Source organism: Condylura cristata, unplaced genomic scaffold, assembly GCF_000260355.1.
Source record: "Condylura cristata isolate star-nosed mole 26May11 unplaced genomic scaffold, ConCri1.0 scaffold00017, whole genome shotgun sequence".
Taxonomy (NCBI): Eukaryota; Metazoa; Chordata; class Mammalia; order Eulipotyphla; family Talpidae; genus Condylura; species Condylura cristata.
The window spans coordinates 29470970-29478996 of NW_004567118.1; positions in this window are offsets into that span (position 1 = coordinate 29470970).

The following is an 8027-nucleotide window of genomic DNA, read 5'->3' on the forward strand; positions in this document are numbered from 1 at the left end:
CCATGTGGTCACCTCTGGGGCAGGCGGGGATCAAACTCATGCTGAAGTGGCTTTAGCCACTAAAGCTGTGCTTTAACCTGCTGTGCCACTAGGAAGGGCCCATTTTCTTAAAGGCAAGACCTCCATAGTGCTCATTAAGGTCAAGGGCCTGGGTCATGTGTCTCCTGACTCTTCTTGCCTAAGAATTGATCCTCTCTTCCTCCTGGGCCTGGGGAGTGGTCCTGTGGAGGTGGCAGCGGCCATGTACTGTGCTGTGTAGAAGTCCAGCAGGTAGGTGATGAATCAAATTCTTGGTCTTCTGTTAGGAATCTGAGGGAACCCACCCAACTGCTCTGCTCCTCCAGAGGGAAGTCACCCACCATGGGCCCTGCACCCATGTGCTCCCAGCCAGCCCCAGGACCGCTGGGCCCAGCTTAGCTCTGGTCTCCCTCTGGTGCCTGAAGTGGCTGCAGCAGCTGTGGGTGTTCCCCTCTGGAAACCTATTTATTTTAATAGTTTCTTTTCTTATTCATACTTCCAAACTCTCTTCTATTTATTTAAACATATTAGACAAATTTATTTTAGATTTTCCTAATAATTTCAACATGTCAGCTCCACAGAGGGCTCATTCTGCTGTTTGCTATTTCATGCTGACTTTTCTTTCTGATGCCCAGTTTTCTTTTCATTGTGGATAATTTTAGTTCACTCTAAGTTCTCAGCTTTTGGAGCTGCGCCTTCTCCAATCTTTCCTGGCCCGGTGGGATGCTGTACTCCTTCAGAGAGGCTGTGCGTGCTTCTGCCAGGTGCTTGAGGTCCCCTGACCTAGGGCTACTTTAAATAAAACTCTCAGCTGGAAGTTTCTGGGATCTCAGGTGTGGCATGTCTCTGGGCCCTGGTCTTGCTTGTGGACAGGCTTATGGTTAGGAATTTTTTTTTAGTTACATTTTTTTAAACTTTAAAAATAAACTTATTTATTTATGCATACAGTACTGGGGTACAAGCCAGAGTGCAGGGGTGGAGAGAGGCTTCACCAAAGACAGAGTGGGGAGCAGATCAGGGGAGCAGAAGCACACTGCTGAGGGGAGCAGCGGGTAGGTCAGGAGAGGTCTGCTGCACCATGTGGTCACCTCCAGGGCTGGGGATCAAACTTGCATTGAAGTGGCTGCGACCAGCTTGCAGTGCTGTGTCCTAACCCACTACACCACCAGGGAGGGCCCTGGAATTTTAACAATATCTTTTTTTCTCTTTCCAGAACCAAGACCAACAAGACCAGCTTATTTCTAGCTGTTCTTGTTGCCCCTCCTGTTCTGTTCTGCTCTGATGCCACCTCATGTGCGCCCATCCACCAGGGCATTCAGTTTGAAGCTCCATGTTACGTTGCCACTCTCTTCAGGGTGCTGTCTACTCAGCTGCTGCTTACCTCTCTGAGTCCAGGCCTTATGTTCTAAGTCATTCTAGCTAAGCCACTACTTTTTCCCTTCTGTGTAGCACCTCTAGTGGGAAGGTTTTGGAAATTTAGCTTAATATCTAGCCTGATTGCTAGAAAAAGAATTTAACGCTCATGTTTTGCTTTTATATGTCTCATATCCAGGCACCTGGCTGAAACTCATCAGTGCCACTCACACGGGGCCGGTGTGCTGCATCCAGCCTTAGCCAGGTTGTGCCTCTTTCTGCTGAAGTTATTTACTCTCCTTCAGGTCTGAAAGTCAGGGGACAAAGACAAAGGGCCTTGTGTTCCTGGCTGTCTGGCGATGCCCTGAGGGCAGTAGGGATCCTTGGTGGGTAGATCAGATGTGAATTTTGGAAAAAGTCCCTCTGTTACAGTGAAGCAAGTGGGTAGTTGGGCCAGCGGAAGCAGGGAGGCCAGTTAGGGTGTGGTGTCATCTAGACCGGAGGGTAAGTATACAAATATTGATGCCCATTGCGTGCCAGACACTGAATCAAGTCCTTTACACAGTGTGTAGGGGTTTCTTCCCGTTTTGGTTTGTGTGTGTGTGTGTGTGTGTGTATTGTGACGGAAGAGGGAGGGTTTGTGGTAAAAACCAGAGGAAACAAATCATGTTAATAATAATAATAAACACTCCCTACTGGCCCCATGCATACCCAGAGTCCCAGGAATGGGTCTCTCTAGAGAAATCTTTGGTTTTCCAACTTCTCTGGTTCTCCCAAGCACCAGTGGGGAGATCATAGATGGTTTAGATAATACTCCTGGTTTCCTATGCAACTTTGATTCCAACTTTTTCCTGACCTCGTTGATGCTTAGGAACCACGCTACTCCTTGTAATCTTATGCCTCAGGGGAGGCTGGCTCAGCCCAGACCAGAGGGAAGACGTGAGGAGAGGAGGGCACCCTTAGTCAGGGGCTGGTTTAATTATGAACTCGGGACACAATTCTGGCCATGGATGAAGAGTTATCTTTTGGGGACGGTTGGAAAGTATTTCTTACTGCTAAGGAGGACACACTGGCTAGAGACAAACTTATTTTCCTCTCCATGTTGTCCTGCCTCTAAGAAAATTCCATCCTGATCCACCTGGGATAGTGAACTAAAGAGAAGATTCCATGCAGGAGAGGACACAAGGGCCTTTGGGATGTGAAATCATGCAGTCATCAGTCAGTCTGAAGGTGACAGGCTGAAAATATGGGAAGAACCCGAATCCTTGATGATGTTGTTAGGTCACTGATTAGCTAGGCTTGGGTAACCCTAAGGAGGACTATAAAACCAATAGCTTTACTGATACATGAGACAATGTACTTTCTTCCATTTAAGTCCCAGTGAACTGGATTCCTTTGTTACTGCTGCCAGAAAACTGCACCATAACTGGCAGAAATGGCTTGCGCAGCCAGTGCAGCATGGTGTCTGTCCTGGAAGGAGGGTTTCAGAAGGATCTGGGGCTCGAAGACATCTGGGTCTTCCGCGCCTTCCAGGATGGACATCAAGTGGAACTGTCACCTTCCGAGCTTTCTGGGCACTGCCACTTCTCATCACCAGCTGCCATGTGTCATAGGATGCCGAACCCAAAACTGGAAACAGAGATGAAGATGAAAGTGGAGAGATCGGCAGAGACTTGAGAAGCAATAGGGAGAGTCAAGGAGGGTGGTCAGGGAGCCAAAGGTGGCTCAAGAGCCAAGCAGCTCAGTGCCAGATGGGTAAGTAGACTTGGGGGGAGTAAGGGAGACAACTTGCTTATAAAACCAAGCTGGAAACTTCCTACCTTAGCCCAGGGGGAGAAACACAAGACCGGGCAGCAACTCTCTGCTCCGAGTTTCCCCTTCTTCTGGGGGCCCTCACTTTTCTGCTTCCATCCCAAAGGCCCTTGTGTCCTCTCATGGCAGAGGCCTAGGTCTGCATGCAACCTCTCTGTATTTCACTCTCCTGGATGGATTAAGATGGAACTTTCTTACAGACTTAAGCTGACACTCAGGAAACCAAAGCTCTCCTACACACGCCTATTTGTTCAGACAAAAAAATTCTTACATAACTCTTACTTCTTGCTAGCAGTTCTTCCAAACACTTTACAAACATTAACTTCTTTAATCTTCACAACAAACCTAACAAAATGTGTTAATAGTGAAAAGGTGCATTATTATCACCATCATTTTTTTCCCCAGAACCAGGTGCTACTTTATCATCCTCATGTTGTGGGTAAAGAACCACTGCATAGGTTGGTTAAACAGTTTGTTTGAGGTCACAGAGCTGGTAGATAAGTGGGTTCAGAATTTGAGCCCAGGCAGTCTGGTTTCAGGGTTCATGATCCTATCACCAGGCTATACTTCCTCAACAATAGCACACTCAACACTGACTAATTAAAATACACTCACATTCCATGCTGTTTTTTTGTTACGATTTTTGTAAGGATTTACATCTCAGTAACATCTTTAAAGAATCATTCCCCAAAGTAAAGAAAGTTAAGGAAAAGATAAACAGCTGGGACTAAATCAAACTAAAAAGCCTCTATGCAGCAAAGAGACATTAACTAAAACAAATATTTTAGTTAATAAAATAAAATAAATCTCCTATTTATTGGGAGAAGATTTTTTTTTAAAGATTTATTTATTTATTCATACAGAACTGGGCCAGAGATGCAGAGGGTGAGAGGATTCACCAGGGACAGAGTTGGGCGCAGAACAGGCAGATGGAGGAGGTACACTGCTGAGGGGAGCAGCGGGCGGGTCAGGAGAGGTCTGCCGCACCATGTGGTCACCTCCGGGGCAGGCGGGGATCAAACTCATGCAGAAGTGGCTTTAGCTTCTCAGTGCTGTGCTTTAACCCGCTGCAGCACCAGGGAGGGCCGGGAGAAGATTTTTGTACACAATACAACTGACAAGGGACTGATCACAAAGATCTGCAAAGAGCTCACACATCTCAACAAAAACAAAGTAAACAACCCAGTCCAAAAATGGGTAAAAGAGCTAAAAAGACACTTTTCCAAAAAGTAAATACAAATGGCCAACAGGTATATACTGAGCATCACTTGTAATCAGGGAAATGTATTTAAAACCACTGTGAGATACCACCTCACACCACTGAGAATGGCACATATCAAAAAAACTAGCAACAACAAATGTTGACGAGGATGTTGTGAAAAAGGAACTCTCCTGCACTGCTGGAGAGAGGGCATACTGGTCCAACCACTATGAAGAGGTTCCTCAATAATTCAAAAGGGTATCTGCACCCCCGTGTTTATTGCAACACTACTTATAATAGGTAAGGCATGGAAACAACCCAATGTCCAAAAATAGATGGCTAGATCAAGAAAATGTGTTACATATACACAATGGAATACTGTGTACCAGTCAAAAAAGATAAGCTCATGCCATTCACAGTGATGTGAAAGGAGCTAGAAGGGATTATGCTGAGTGAAATAAGTCAGAAGGAAAAAGAAAAATATCGCATGGTTTCACTTGCAGGAAGAATATAGGGGAACCAAATAAGGAACCAGGGGAGAAAATAATAACAATAAAATAAGACAGAATTAACAGGTAACTATAAATCAGAGATATTCTTCAGGGGGGAGGAAGAAGGATCAAAGCAGGGGAAGGATGAGCTCAAGGGACTAAGGTAATGGTGCATGGGTGAACTGTGGTGGGAACTCTATGGGGAACACCCCTGACAGGAGAAAGGAAACACTGTACAAAATGAACAATGATGAGTCCACTGTTTATTATTCAATGAAAAAACCATGTTATAAACATGTATCACCCTGTTTGTAAAATAAAACACACACACATACATATGTAAAGAACAACATGTGAATATATATAAATAACTAAATTATAAAGGGTTTTTATAAGGATTTAAAAAGAGTAATTTGTCCATAAGGAATTGTGTCTGAAGTACGATTCCTCTGATTTCTTGGCAATCATCTGCATATTCAGGAAATTCTGGGAAATGAGAAAGATTAACCTACAGATTGTTTCCCAAAATAGTAAAATGTTAGAAATAGGAAATTGAACGAAGTTGAGTGACTAATATGTTTTATGCACATTTATTTAAATATTTACACATTCATTATTTTAGATAGCTTTCTTTTTGTATTCTATAGTCAGTAAACTTTTTCAGGTCTATTACATCGTGTAAGCACTTGGTAAGTTTTTAGCCCCAAGCCCTTGTAAGGATAAATCAGCTTTCCTCTAGGACATTAGAGGAATAAACTCTAGAGCTGTAAGTCGCCTCAGAACAACCAGGCTTTCTATGTAATGGAGTTCAGGCCCTGATCTGTCTCCACACTGCACCTCACTGCCTTCCATCCTGAACATCTGTACCTGGCATTTGACACACCAACTTCCCACCTTCCGGATCCTGGAGTCCAGGAGCAGTGAGCCCTTGACCCCTAAGTGAGGACGTCCCTCCTCAGCAGCTGGTTGACTAGAAGCCCAGGCCTCACCCTTACAGGCTATGGAACCCCCAGAGGCGACTTCCCTCCAGTTCAGTTCCTACCACTCCCATCCCCCTTCAAATTAGAACAGATTCATAAGAGTCCTTCACTGGGAAGGACTCCTGGTTGTGAGTCAAGGAAGAAGAGATAATAAGAACTTAAGACAGAGGCAGATACAGCTGGGTAATGCTGTTTTTCTGAACAGAGGGAAGGAAGCCTTAGGAAGAGAGGCTGCCCAGGATTTTAAATGCTTTCAAGGCAGAGGCTTTATGAAGGAATTGACTTGGAGTTGTAGCCAAAGCAAAGAAGAGTCTACTTGCATAGACAAGAGAAATTGTGTTTTTAAACAAGATACTGAGTGGGCATAGATCTCCTCCACCCTTGGGCAGACCAAATGCTACCAGCAGCCTCTGCAGCCCACAGACCCTCCTGGCAGCCCTGGGACTGTCCCAGGGCTCAGTCAGTGTCCACCCTACTCCTACTCCCTATGTCAGGAGGCACATCCGCACATAAGAGTCAAGAGCTCACTGCTCCTGGACTCAGGGGTCCAGGAGGTGGGAGGTTGGTGTCAAATCTCAGTATTTTGAACAGAAACATTCCATGTCAGTGTGGACACAGAAGGAAGGAAAACAGGCATTCTCTGATCACTTGGACTGGAAATCTCTGCCTCACAGGGTTAGATCTCAGAGATGCCTAATGTGCCTCCCAGCAGCTGCAGGAAAACCTTTTTTATTTATTTATTTATTTATTTTTATTTTTTATTTTTTGTATTACAAAGTTTATTTTTACATCATTTTGCACATTTGTTTTTTTTTCCATCTCGATTGTAATAGGAAAACCTTTTGTCTGACTCCTTGTCTCCTCCCACCTTGCCTCTGGCCCTGGTTGATATCACTCAGCTGGGAAGCAGAAGCCAGCCTGGCAGGGCTGTGGCAGCCTTAGCTCAGCAGGTCTGGAGATGTCAGTCAGGTCTGTACGAGACTAAGTCCGTTAAGTTAGATGTGAGGTCCTGGGAAAGCAGACTGTGGGTCCAGAAAACCCAGAAGCAGCTGGAAGGTGGGGTACTGCAGAGAGACAATGAAGTGTTAGACATCACCTCTGGTCCCCTCTGGTGTGACCCCTTTGCAAACGAAGATATAAGGGACAGAGAGAATTGGAGGAGAGACTGGACTGGAGTAGAAATGAAGGGGTATCTATCTACCTATGCCTAGAAAATGGGTGAAAACGAAAGGGCTGGGCTCTTCGTGAGCAGAATGCCCGCCTCTGCCTGGAGTTGTGCTGGGTCCTTTCCAAGGTTTATTGCAGTGAAGTTTCATCAACATTCCTTTGAAGAATGAATTACTTCCTTTTATTGGACGCTTAGAAAATGTTGAAGTTGGAGCTCAAGGACTAAGCTTTTAATACTTCAAGTCCAAGTTGCTTTTGCAGAATATACACACACTGCTGCTTCAATTCAAATTCCATTCCCATCCTGACAACCTGTTTTTAGTGGACATTTTAGTGGACATCTTGCACTCCTTTATTTAAGAAATTCCTATTATTATTACAATTTGTTGTTGAGGTCTTGCCTCGTTTTCGATGAGAGACAGACCTGAAAAGAACCCTGAAAGCACCGTGTTTACTTTCCTGATGTTCCTACTGCCCCCGACCTGGACTTGGAGCTTGTGAATGGAACAGAGAACATTGCAGCTTCTGGCCCCATGGTCACAAAGGACCAGCAGCGACATCTACTGACCAGTGGCCACAGCAGTGGAGATGGAATTGTGTTCCTACAGAGCCTGACCTGTACCTTCTTGGTAGCTCTGAAGACTACTTATCACCCTGTAATCAATCATTCCTCCCCTGAAATAAGTCAGAATCAGTACCCTTAGTTTATAACTAAGAACCTTGACACAGATGTAGGCCAAAGTCCCAGAATCAGAATATGCCAGATAAGACACAGAATATGCAAATAAGGCTAGGATCAACACTTCTGCTGGATAATTCCCACCATCATGATCCCCTGACCTGGAGACAGGGATGTCTGCAGAGATCCAGGAGCCAGAGGCTCTAGACTTTCAGCAGGTGAGGAAAAGGGACTGAGGAGGTGGGGGTGGTGACAGTGAGAAGAGATGGGGACTGGATTGGAAGAGGCACTGTAGACAAACTTGGCGGAAGTGGTAGAGAGAGGTA